The following is a 14,014-nucleotide window of genomic DNA, read 5'->3' as shown; positions in this document are numbered from 1 at the left end:
CCGTGGGAGTTTCATTCTTTTGATTCTCCTCTCCGTCCCTCCGAGAGCAGGGGGAGGGCAAGAAAGGGGGGAAAGTGAGCGAACGAATTACCTGACTGGGTTTAAACCACGACAGTTCTTTTTGGCGCCCAACGTGGGGCGCGAAGGGTTGAGATAACGACAGATTTGACTGGATTAATAGTCACTCGTCACAATGCTGATTTATTGGGTATCAGAGTTGTTCTTCTTGATCTCACAGCTTCAGACCGTTGTAACTTACGTAGAGCCGGTATTTGCTGTGATAGTGTTTATCAAGTGTGGGGCCTGGGCTAAGGTTCTTGTCTCACTGTGCTTTATGGCAATGGCTTGTAATACGGGTGGGCTCCAGCAGCAGGGCGGGACGGACGTGGCCGTGGACTTGTACCTGGCCGTCCGGCTGCTCTTCACCGTCCTGGCCCTCACCCTACTCTCCATCTTCGTGAGGCTGCGGGGAACTGAGGGGGAGCGGTCCCGGGAGCCGGCGGCTGCTGAAGCGGCCCGGGAGAGCGGCCCCGGGGACCAAGCGGCGGCGGGAGCGGGGCCGGAGGCCGCCAGGGGACGGCTGCCGGTGGAGGAGGCCGGGGCGGTCGAGGAGGAGAAGGAAGCGGCTGCCGAGCAGCGGGAGAAGGCGGCGGAGGAGCCGAGCCCCGCGGAAGAGCCGAGCCCCGCGGAGGAGCCCAGCCCCGCGGCCGAGCCGAGCCCCGCGACGGCCGAGAGCATTCCCCGGCAGCCACCCGCCGAGCCCCAGGAGGATGCAGGAGACCACGCAGCATTTCCCAGCAAGGCAGAGGAGGAAGAGCTGGACTCAGGAAAAGAGAAGCTGGTGGTGGGAGAGCCGGCAAGCACAGCAGCTACACCAGCCCCAGTGACAAGTACAGCAGCATCGTGTGAGAGTTCTGAAGGTTTTGAATGGCCTTTGGGTATCCTTGGGACCTGCCTGCTGATTGTGATGGGGATCAGCATGTTGGCACACATACAGAGTGTGTTCTACCCACAACCATTTTGTCTGATCTCAAAAGTTAAGCAGAGTCAGGTTTGGGTCTTGTCTGGGGTTAGACAACAATATAGGGGGACCAAGAGATTTTCCCCAAGGCTGGAGAGTCATGAGTGGCAGGGTGTGTGGGACAGTATGGGCAAGTATCTAGTCCACTGGGCCCCTCCAGTGCTTTGGAAGCGTCGGAGATGGAAGGCAGCTGTATGGAGTCACCAGCAACAAGCTGCAGAAACTGCTTAAGGGGACAGTGAATTATTTTAAGCCTGGTGGGCCCATGGCACTTCAGGCCATCAGAGCAGAGATGCAACACAGAGATGGACTCATGATTGAGGGGTGGACTTAACAATGGACACTATTGCCCAGGTTATTCATGAGTGTGAAACATGTGCTGCAATTAAACAAGCCAAGCGGTTAAAGCCTCTTTGGTATGGAGGACGATGGTTGAAGTATAAATATGGGGAGGCCTGGCAGATTGACTATATCACCCTGCCACCAACCCGCCAAGGCAAGCGCCATGTGCTTACCATGGTGGAAGCAACCACCGGGTGGCTGGAAACATACGCTGTGCCCCATGCCACTGCCCGGAACACTATCCTGGGCCTTGAGAAACAGATTTTGTGGCGACACGGCACCCCAGAGAGAATTGAGTCAGACAATGGGACTCATTTCCGGAATAACCTTATAGATATTTGGGCCAAAGAGCATGGCATTGAGTGGGTATATCACATCCCCTACCATGCACCAGCCTCTGGGAAAATCGAACGGTACAATGGGCTGTTAAAAACTACACTGAGAGCGATGGGTGGGGGAACTTTCAAGCATTGGGATACACATTTACCAAAGGCCACCTGGTTGGTCAACACCAGAGGATCTGCCAACAGGGCTGGCCCAGCCCAGTCAGAACTTTTACATATTGTAGAGGGGGACAAAGTTCCCGTGGTGCATATGAAGAATTTGCTGGGGAAGACAGTCTGGGTTATTCCTGCTTCAGGTAAAGGCAAACCCACTCGTGGGATTGCTTTTGCTCAGGGACCTGGATATACTTGGTGGGTAATGCAGGAAGATGGGGAAGTCCGATGTATACCTCAAGGGGATTTGATTTTAGGGGAAAACAGCCAGTGAACTCAATTGTATGCTGTTGCCTGCTGTGTAATGCTTTTATAGCCCATCAACTAGCTGTCTCCAGGTCACCAGCGACTGGCCCTGACTTCCCTCCAGCCATCATCCCAACAGAGAATGAACTTGGAACATCATGGACCGAATGGACTCGGCAGCATTATAGGGATTGGTCCATGCACTAAGAAAATGATTTTTTCCTCTTGGTCTGTATGTATATGAATGTATATATGTGGGAGAGCGATGGTGTATTGAAAATGTGGGATCTGAGCACGACGTGAATGGTATGGAATAAGGGGTGGATAATGTCCTGGGTTCAGCAGTAGCAGTCATGTTTCTCCTCCTTGGTAGCTGGTGCAGTGCAGTGTTTTGACTTTCGGCTCGGGAACAGAGCTGATAGAGATGTTTTGGTTTGGCCAAGGACTTTGTGAGCCTCATGCTCTGCCAGGGAGGAGGGGAAGCCGGGAGGAAGCAGAGACAGGACACCTGACCCAAACTGACCAAAGAGGTATTCCATACCACAGCACGTCATGCCCAGGATGTAACTGGGAGTTAGCCGGAAGGGCTGGGAGACTGCAGGGTTGGAGGAGGTATCGGTCAGAGCTTGGTCGGGCTTGGGGGGCGAGTTATCGGTCAGCGGGTGGTGAGGTGTTGTATTCTGTTCCCTTGTTATTTCCTTTATCATTATTATCATTGGTGGTAGCAGTAGTGATTTGTGTTATACCTTAGTTACTAAACTGTTCTTATCTTAACCCGTGGGAGTTTCATTCTTTTGATTCTCCTCTCCGTCCCTCCGAGAGCAGGGGGAGGGCAAGAAAGGGGGGGAAGTGAGCGAACGAATTACCTGACTGGGTTTAAACCACGACACTGTGTCTGCCAAACCCTGAGAAGGTTTTAATTGTGAACATCCAGACAAAACCAGAATGCAACCCACTTGACTCCCTGCCTGTCAAAACTACACTCATCATGTATTTTGATGAGTTACGCACCTCTGTCAAATCTCAGCAGAATATTGCAGCAGGGGTTCCCTATCTTATAAGAAGACTCTACTCCAATATATGTATTTTGCAAAACAAAGTCAGCTACAAGGGGATGCTACAGTCACACAAAAGTCTCCTATTATATACATTAAAAATGTGGGGGAAAAAATTATGTGCCAGCCTAATTTTGTAAAATACTGTTTTTAAAGAAGTGGTAACTAGCCAAAGTACTGGGATTTTGTGAGCAGGACAATTCCAATTCAGCAAGCTTGTCTCAGTGACTAAATCTCTTGAAAACTTGAATAAATACTATCATACACAAAAATTGGTTTAGAAGAAGGCTTACATGAAATATAGTAACAAAGACTTCAGAATAACTATCACTGTTGAATTATGCACATTGAACAAAACCAAGTAGCATGCTGATACACTTAAAAAAAAAAAAAAAGGAAGAGAAAGTGGAACAGCTCTGGCAAAACCTCTTCCCTCTTTCTTCATCTTCGGCCCACCAGGAGCTTCCTGACTCCAGCATTATGAGTTATATATGATCATCAAGCTGAGCACCAAAAACGATGAGCTGGGCTTAACAATTCATGCCCAGTGTCAGACTGAGGTAATACATGCTCTCTCAGTTCAGCATTTATGAGCTTAACTCAGCACTATGCTCACTGACTTCAGATCTCTAAGCACAGGAGGAATATATTCATGTCTGCTTGCAGCAGGAATATGCAAAGAGTTTGCTAACATCCATAATAATAAGGATATTCAGATGATATTATATGCTCATTTTCAGATTCTGCGCACTAGTCTGAAAAGGAGTTAGATATGCCAAACTTCAGAGGGAATTAGTTTTTCAAAGCCCTTCTCTTTCCATCAGTTTTGATGAAGTTTTAACTACCCTTCTCTTCTTTGAGTACTGCATACCTTTTTACAAACTCAATAATTTGATTTTAATAAATTAATTTACAAACTCAATAATTTTAATGTTTTGTGTAACATTAGGAAAACCCCATTAGCAAATCAAACATTTGGCACCTAACATTTTGTATTAAAATATTTAGTGTTTGGCTTAAAATTGTGCCGTCATTAACTTATTGCTGTAGTGGACCTTCACTGGAATGAAGACCATCACATAGCACATGCTCTTTTCAATTCTGTCTCCAGCCCACATCCAACTGCCTTGTTCTACAGGTTGTGGAAACAGAGTGTTCATGGCAAGGTGCCATTGCAGTTTTGCCAGTATACCAAGTTCGCCTGCACAGCCACTCAGAAGGTCCAAAACAGTACATAAGTTCTGCACTGATTGTGCGCTCAAAACAGTACGTAAGATCTGCACATTGTGTGCTCATCTTCTGAATGGGGCTGAATTTTTCTCTAGTATGTCAAGAGAAGAAAATAATCTAAATCCCTATGTAGGGAATTAATTGAAGCTGAGGATTATGTTCTTTAGAGTCATGATAAGCAAGGCATAGACTATGGAAATAGCTTGACATGCATTTACTTATGTATCTTAGAGAAGCTGTTATGGTGATCATCAAACCTTAGAGCCCCATTTTTTACACCTTAAGCTCTGCTTTCTACATCTTGCACACTCTCTCATGGAGTTATTTAAATAAGTCCAGCCCTAGCTGTTTCCAACTCTGCTTAAGTGCTAAATGAGCCATACCACTGTAATCTTCTAACCTGTACTTGTAGCAGAAAGTGCTTTGAGATTCAACTATGCAATACACGTCAATATTACTGACTGCTCAATTATAGACCATGACTGGAAGTTGAGAAGGAAAAAGTAAGTAGAAAAAGAATCATAAAATACTTTCAGGAAACATAAGATTGGCAAAAAAAAAGCTGTGCAGACAGTCCAGGCTTTAGTGAAGTCAACCAGAGATCTACTAACTTCCATCAGGAGCATGGAATATGTTATTAAAAAAAGAATGCATATGACTGAAACTTAGCTACTATTCATGAATCTTATTTTGAAATACTTTGGTATTTGAGAACAACTTTGACAGACGTTTGTGGCACTGCTTTACTCAGACTGGATCATTTCTGGAATCATAGAATAGTTAGGGCTGGAAAGGACCTTAAGTTCATCTAGTTCCAAACCCCCTGCCATGGGCAGGGACACCTCACACTAAACCATGTCACCCAAGGCTCTGTCCAACCCCACCTTGAACTCCGCCAGGAATGGAGCATTCACAGCTTCCTTGGGTTACCCATTCCAGTGCCTCACCATCCTCACAGTAAAGAATTTCTTCCTTATATCCAATCTAAACTTCCCCTGTTTAAGTTTTAACCCGTTACCACTTGTCTTGTCACTACAGTCCATCCCCAGCATCCCTATAGCCCTGCTTCAGATACTGGAAGGCTACTATGAGGTCTCCACGCAGCCTACTCTTCTCCAGGCTGAACAGCCCCAACTTTCTCAGCCTATCTTCATACGGGAGGTGGTCCAGTCCCCTGGTCATCCTTGTGGCCCTCCTCTGCACTTGTTCCAACAGTTCTATGTCCTTTTTATGTTGAGGACACCAGAACTGCACGCAATATTCCAAGTGAGGTCTCACGAGAGCAGAGTAGAAGGGAAGGATCACCTCCTTTGTTCTGCTTTTAATGCAGCCCAGGATGTGGTTGGCTTTCTGGGCTGCAAGCACACACTTCCGGCTCATGTTCAGTTTCTCGCCTACCAACACCCCCAAGTCCTTCTCCACAGGGCTGCTCCGAATCTCTTCTCGAATCTAGATTTAGACAATTTTGATTCGAAAAATTTGAGACACATTTCCTTTCAAAATCACCTGTATTTGAAGACCTCTTCAAATTCGAAGTAAACACCCCGTAACATGCAAGTTACCTTCCAGTAACTTGCATATTACTGAGTGTTTACTTGTAAGCATCAATACCTAAGGTGTAGTTAGGAGATGATTTTACAAGATCACTTTCATTGTTACTCTTTTGGCAAAAAAATTACAGATCCACCTACCTCCTGGTAAACTTTTTTATTTTTTATTTTTAAATCAGTTATATTTTATGAGCTCTCTTAATTACTTTACATATGATCGACTGGCTAGCAGCTTGCGCCAGATACCTAGACTTGCCCTAGTGAGTCATTCATTCAAGGACTGTTCAGTCCAGGCTGATGACATGTGGAAGCTAATGTAAGATGGGCTGTCTTACATTAATAGGATTTCCCGTAAACGGCTACCTAATCACCAGTCTGAAAACCTCAGCAGGTAAGTCAAAAGCATAAAGTCAAAATCATCTTCCCAGTCACAAAATCTACAGAACCTTGATGAACTGTACATTAACGTGGTGCTGAACTCCCAAAACTGCAGTTAAACAAGCTTGCATTCTTCAGTCCAACACCAATGCCTACCACTCTGCTCACACTTTGTCTGGAATATCAACACATTTTCACATAGCATTTTTTTCACTGACTTTCTCTGCTTCTCGTATGGGTCTAGCTCCTCTGACAATTGAGGCAATGGGAATTTTACAGCTGACCTACATCACAGAAATACTGGCTTTAGACCTATTGAGTTACAAATTCCACAAGTAACAATAGAGAGGTGGTTTTTACACTTCATGCAAGGGAGAGAGCTTTTAAGGAATATGTGTAAATGAATAAGGTAACTAAGCACATGATTAATTTAGTGACATTCAAACTACTATTCAGAGCAAAACAATTTCATAAACAATAACAGACACTTATTCAGAAAATAAATGGTACCTGAACACATGTTAAAGGATTTTGTATTTTTTTTACAGTGATGAAAGGTGGGGAATTAAAAACATCTTCAAATAGTTTCATTTAAAACACTATTAAAATCAAAGTAAGTCCCTTGTCCAGCAGGAGTTTCTAAACCCTTCACTCCAGTTTATTAGGCATGAAAAAAAACCTCAAAGATTCCTCTTGCATTAAACTGTATTTTGTTTGGTGCGGGTGGGATTGCTAAAGATAAAAGGTTTGTGAGGATATGGATTTGAAGTATTAACGAATGGCTTTTTACTGAATATCAGGACCATTTTATTGATAATGAGGGATTTGCTGATTATTTACTACTGACATTTGGAGCTGTTGTTCTGTAATCCAAAACGATCTCCTACTGTACAGCATTCACTTTTAAGGTAAGATCCAGAGGGAAAAAAGTAAGCTTTCAGCACAGCGTAGCATTTCAATATATTCCGAAGAGTTATTAAAGGACTTACCATCTAAAGCAGCAGGATAGATAAAAAAATACATAAGAACATTTTCATTAAGAGATTGGCTGTTCTCAAAAAGCTCAACCATTTTTATATGAAACACAGAAGTTCAGACACTAATCTGAAATTGTTTCATGGAACTTACATCTTTGGGGTCCACCAAATTTATTCCTAGAAAGGTCTTCTTTTGACACTTCCCATTCTTTATATATTTTCATGTATGAGACATTTAACAAGTTGGAAAATTAAGATAAAAGCAGACTTGCATGGATTTCCAGGAGTTCTGGATTAGGCAGGCACTAACGGAGCATTCCATAATCACTCAGTTCAAAGCTAGTAAGAACCAGGAGTTTAGGAGAGCCTAAGGGGAGACTGGAACTGGAGGCACTGAGCTTTTCTTAAACTTCAAAAGAGTTCTGGTATTATATATAAAACCAGAACTACTTCAGTTTGCCTGAAATTGATTTCCTTTGTTTAACTAAATTGTTTATCTGAGGTTTTTTTTTTCTCTACTTTTCTACAGTAATTTTTCTGTAATTACTATTCTAGCACAGTTTCCAAAGGAATTCTTCAAGCACGCTTTAATGGTGCACTCAAGTGACTAAACTTATTGGCAAACACCAGACTGTAGGAAAAAAAAAAAAACCAAAACATTAGAAGAATCAAGAAGTGGAAGGTATCTATATCTCTGAATAAAAGCAGAAGATCCTGGGCCTGGAAAACTGAGCAACAAGAATAATCAAGTAGAAACACTAAACCAGTTAATAGGCTGAGCTGTGCTACAATTAACTGTTTATTGTTCCAGAAAGCATAGGTCCTTTTATAGTCTTATGATTACTGTTGATGAGGAACTCCCATAATGTGTGTCTAAACAGACAGACAAGAACTGTAGCACCTTCTGTACCTCAACATAGGCTCCAAATTTATTATTTTACATTTATACAAACAATAATTTTTCCAATATGATGCACATACATATAAAGTTATGTACATATAAAGTTATGTACAATGTCTGAGGCTTCAGTTTGGCTACTTCTATTGTGGTCCCAAATTTTGAATTTTGGAGCCTAGATCTGGACATGAAACTAAGACTTTTTTTTTTTTTTTTTACCATAGTACAATGTAATAATATGCATGTTCCTTTAGGAAGTAAAAGAACACAAGAAAAACAATAAACAAGATGCCAATTTCACACCACAAATTCACTGCCTGAAAGGAAAGATCACCATCAAGGAAGCTAGTAACACTGGTCTACGAGTCTTCCTGAGACAGGACATCACTCAGATGCCAATATAAATTCATTGGGTAGACATAAATCTATTGTAATATTTATTTCGCTGTCGTCAATAGCGACAAATTCCTTCCTTGCATTCTCTGATTAGAAATGGGCTGCCTTTTTTTTTTTTCTTATTTACCTCCTAAGACCCCAGGCACCTCCTCAGTCACATATGTAGCTGCTACAGAACTCATATGCAACAGCATTTTATCAGAAGTGCAACAACAGCAGTCACTGTAAAATACACAGCTTAAAGAAGAAACTCCACTTCCCACACTAAAATGAAGCCTTCAACAAATCCTGTTATCCATCAAATATATTTTTAAATAATAAAAAAAAAAACAACAAAAACAAGACCAACCACAAACACTTCTGTATCTCTATTACACACATATTATGAGTTTTAACACTGCAAACATGGCAAGAATGCCAAGCTGGCTTCTGTAAAATACTTTTCAGCCTCTTTAAGTAGAACTTCTGCCCCTATTCACACACAATGAATTCCAGCAGCTCTGGTGTAATCTGTGGTAAAATAAAAGCGGTATGGCAAAACCCTTACTGAAAGATGAGCTCCAAGAATAAAAATCTGAAAGAAATTCACAAGGACAGATGTGAAAATGTGTTGGTTATATACCAATAAATTAGCTATAGTCCTGCAGAAGAAAAAATAAAATAATCCCAGATGCTGAAAGATTAAAATAAAATTGAGCAAACTTCACACAAATCCAGGGAAGCCATCCTAAAATTTTAGTACAAACATGACTTCCAAAGACACCCTAAAACCTTAAATTATTTTGTGATTCTACAATTCTTCCATTCTGAGCTAAAAGGAGTTTCTTTCACGTCATGGGTGACTGTTTAACTCGTGTTGTGCTGTGCAGAATGAAGGCAGGAGGTTCTTCATCTTTTACCTGCTGTTTCTAATCAACCACAGTTACAATATCATATGTCTATGTTTCATTTTCTCTGTTGTACTCCTTATTTTGTTGAAAATTAAATTAACATGGAAAAAAAATCCACAAAATATCAAATAAGCATCAGTATTTCATCCAACTATTTAAGAAAATGCAACTTCAGTTAGATATTCTCTAGCTTGTTCTTCCGTACTGAAAAGATGCATATTGAGATCACTTTAGAAAAAGAAATCAAAACAGAATAATGTCATTGTGAAAAACAGCCATCACTGTATTCTTGGTAGCTATTTACAGTATTTCTTGTTATGCTCAAGCTTTATTACTGAGCATTATATCAGTATGTATTAAATAGTCTTGTTTTTTGTAAGTTTATAAACTGTATCAAAGCATGTCAAGTCAACCAGAACATAGTTGTTTGCCACTCTACTTTCTCTACCACAACAATTCTATTTTAGCAATTTCTTATTTTGACATTTTCAAGTCTTTAGACAGTTTTCCCTCTCCTGTATACGAAACTGGTTTTAGTGCTGTATCGAGACAGGTGTTAGTGATAAGATTTAAATTTGTATTTCCAGAGACTGGTACACTTTATTTCGTTGAACAACAACAGTTCCATTAATGGAAACACAAGCTGCCCTTATAAATGTGTGTGCCAGCTGTGACTGTGAAGTTGAGAAGGCAGATTTATCTTCTTTTGCATTCAAGGTCTGATCCAACGCCCACTGGAAGCACTGTAAAACGTGCATTTTGTAACTATCCTCAATACTGAGCTAATTATTTGATTTTGTTTTAGTGACTCATGGAGATACAAACATGCAGGAATTTATTTTTTTTTTCGTTTAGATTCCGTCTAGATCAAACTTGAACTTCAGACTTGGTTAACACTTGGGCCAGTGAACACTAACCTCCTCAGCAACCACTGAGGGGGTTTCCTCTTTCAAAAATTAGCCAATATCTTTCCTGCATTCCAGCACCATTACCCTGGCAATTCTGGGAAGTTAAGCCAAACAAAAACAAAAAATGCATCTTACCTTCCACTCCAGCTTCATCAGGTTAATATTATTGGAGAAGATGGTTCCTTCCCCTTTGGAGGCAACATAGTAGCTTCCTTCTTTATGGTCTTCCCACTTCTATTGTGCAGCCACAAGTAGCACAACTGAGTGAGTCTTCTCCAGTAGCTAAAGAGTTCTTTGAACAGAATAGTTCAGCATTCCTCCATGTATTTCCTACTGCCCGTGTTATCGTGTCAGTCTGTAAATTATCAGCTGGGAGAAATCAACCCACAGAAAAAGTTTTTATCAGGCCTGCATTTCAGGCTCAGTACATAGGAGGCTTCTGGCAGATGAAAACTACTGTTGACAGCCTTCTCCAGTAAACCTACAAGACTAAGCCCGCAACATCTGAAGCTTCACTTTGGAGCACTCATGAGCAAACTAAGCCACAACAGCTCCAGCCCTCATTGTCCTCCACTGCTTCTGTAGCCACCAGCTCTTTCAGCCACCCTGACAGCGCCAAAGCACCTCATCCTAAATTCACACAGTGACGAGGCTAAGCTAGAGGACACAGTTCTTCCGTGCAGCTGCCTCTCTGAGACACAGGGGGCCAAGGGACCAGGAAGACAAAAACAGCCAAGTCTGACAAAACCGGTGACACAAAGAAAATCTGGCAGTCAATCCAGACAAATTCAGGTGAATTTAGGTCAATTCAATTAACTTTACACAATGCAAAACAAGCATTGTTTTACTTATCCCTTTCTTTTCTCTCCCTTTCAAAAAGGCTGTTTGTTTTCGTAATGGTTAAAATAATAACAGATTTCAAGCGTTAAGTCTAACGGTTTCATTTGGGAAAGGCCAAAACGAAGCGGCCTTGCACAAAACGCACGTGCCGCGAGGCTCCCGTCCGGAAGGAGGAAGAAGGCGACACCGGCCTTTCAGCTGAGATACCTGGCAGTCGCGCGAGGGCGGGGAGGGGCCCCTGAGGGGCGGCCGTTAGACCGGCTGCGCAGGCGGGGCCGTTCAACAAGTAGATAAGCTTTAGCGCTCAACCCTAATTGTTCTCAGAAAGACGCGGAGGAATCTAAAAACAACAGAAAGACGCGATTTGTGGGGAGGTTTAACTTTAAGGATCTCTCCAGAGCAACTGGCTTGTCCGCATCGTGCCGCAGGCTAATGCCGCCTGCAAGTTTTACGCACTAGGTCTTCCCCGTCAATGAGCCTGTGCCCAGCCCTGCGATCACTTCTGTGATCCGCTTGCCCTCAGCAGTGCCACCCTGCTGTACCGGTGCGCGCCATGATAGGCAACACGCAGCCTCAGCTCTACCTATGCATGAAGTTGCGTGCAACTTGCAGCATAAACCTGGAGCTAAACTGTCAGGAAAAGGTTTATGTTTCCTCCTAGACTATTTAAGCTTGAGAAGAAGTAATTTTCGTTTGTCATGTACTTTTTAGTCATCTGTAGTAGCAAAATTAATGAGACATCCCATGTAATTAGCTCACATGGCTTTGAGGACCACAAAGAAATCATTTCTACAAGGCAATGAAACAGTTCAATTGCTTTGCTGTACAGATGGCTCCAAGGTGATGTAAAGGTTGTTGGAGCTTCTCAAGATCGTAAGTTTCTTCATCTGTGATAGATACAGACTAGCAGGATTTAAGCAGTGGCAGCCCAGGTACCTCCTCTGTGTTGACAGACAAGACATTTGTACTTCATAAGCTGTTCTGAGGTGGGTGCGATGGTTGGTATTATTCCTGCAGTGCTGTGGGATTATTCTGACAACAATACAGGCTACTTCTGAAGTTTTAAATACAGGAACTCAGCTCATGACCTCGTTGTACTTCTGTCTGTGTGGTTAATTACTGCATTACCTTGGAGAGTTTTAAACCGTTTCAGATCCTGCCTGACTCCCCAGCTAGTATCCTAGGAGTCAGTGTGTTCCTTGCTACATCTCTGCAGCATTTACATTTACAACGATCCAGCTACCAGCTTGAAGCCCCACATTTTTCAGTTGTCTCTCACAGCACACATTTCTAATGTTAAACTAAGTTCATTAATGCATTTAATCTTTGTTACAGCTGATCACAAGGATGCCACCATTGCACAGAAGCAAAGTTATCAAAGAAAAAAATCTGAATATTATCCTTCTAGTCTTTGAAAACTTTACTTGAAACAGGTAAAGCAACATTCAGTCTCGAGCACTCCATTCATTTATTCGCTGTTGATACAAAGTGAACCACTAAAGACATTGATAAAAAAGCTTTACAAAGGGATTTGCCAAGTGATCATTAATTACTAAAGTGTAACTTGAACTTTAGCACCATGGGCAGGTGCAGACACAGTTTTACAAACAGAGTATTAGCGAGGAGGCAGGTTTCTCCTTGGCTGTTGTGAATTTGGTTCATTATTGATAGGTCTGGGGGAGGAGGAGAGGAGAATATAAAATAAATAAAAAAAAAAAAAAAAAAGGAAAGCCTTGGTGCCTCTTGATTTATCTGCAGACTGTGGTCCAAAGTAAATGCAGACAAGCCTTTTCAAATCACCTTGACTGCCTTCTTGGCAGAGAGAGTATTTTTAGTCCATTGGATTTTAACAACTTCCCAGAACAGATGGGTTAGCACTTCACAACTGTATGTGCAGTGCTGTAGAACAGAATGAATAAAAAATGACCCAACTGTGAAATCCTTATTCCCCACTTAGTTCTCATTGACTTCAACAAATTGTCTAAATGTCTACTCATCAATAGCAAAACAGTTTCACACAGCCTCCTTTTTTTCCTTTGCAAACTGACTCTTATCTAGGGTGGGGAAGAGGAAGTTGTTTTTTTTTTTCCTGTCATAGAAATATTTCAAGTTTTCCAGAGTTTTTACATTTTCTCCTGACCCCTTGTCTCCTCAAATAACCAGTGATCTTTGACAGAGGAGCTGATACCAGACTGATCTGGAACTCTGGATGAAGTCAGTGTTTCTAGTCCAACCTAAGGTGAACAGCTGGAGGCCAAGCATTCATTTTTGCTACACAACAGTGACTATTCTATGGGATGTTTTGCATTTGCATGCAATTGGTTCCTTGCAAATATTTCTATTTGGTATTCAAATTTGTAGTCAGAACTTTCTTAATCAGAGACCTTCATGCAGGAGGAGATATCTGTTGTGGTCAGTCACAATGACACCTTAGAAAATTAGATCCTTCTTCCTGCAAAAGTTCATGAATAGGCTTAGTTTTTCACATAACCATAGGGTTGATTGATAGAATTAGTCTTTTTCAGAGAAACTGGAATAGCAGACTTCGTTTCCATTATGTTATTTATTCCATTTAATTGTTTTTCATCATTTACACTTTTTAATAATGTATAAATGGAAATCATACTGTAAGGATCCAACCATGTAACACAAAATATTCAAAATTGAGAACAAGATACATCAGTTCTTTTTTTCTGAACTCACTTGCTAGCTTGATTTTTTTTTTTTTTTGAGAAAACATTACTTGGGGTCTTATTTATAACTTCATAAATTTATTTCAAGCATCA

This window comes from Pezoporus wallicus, unplaced genomic scaffold (genome assembly GCF_028554395.1).
Source record: "Pezoporus wallicus isolate ANWC-B61680 ecotype Strahan unplaced genomic scaffold, APGP_CSIRO_Pwel_v1 contig_2012, whole genome shotgun sequence".
Lineage (NCBI taxonomy): Eukaryota > Metazoa > Chordata > Aves > Psittaciformes > Psittacidae > Pezoporus > Pezoporus wallicus.
This window is presented reverse-complemented; position numbering follows the sequence as displayed.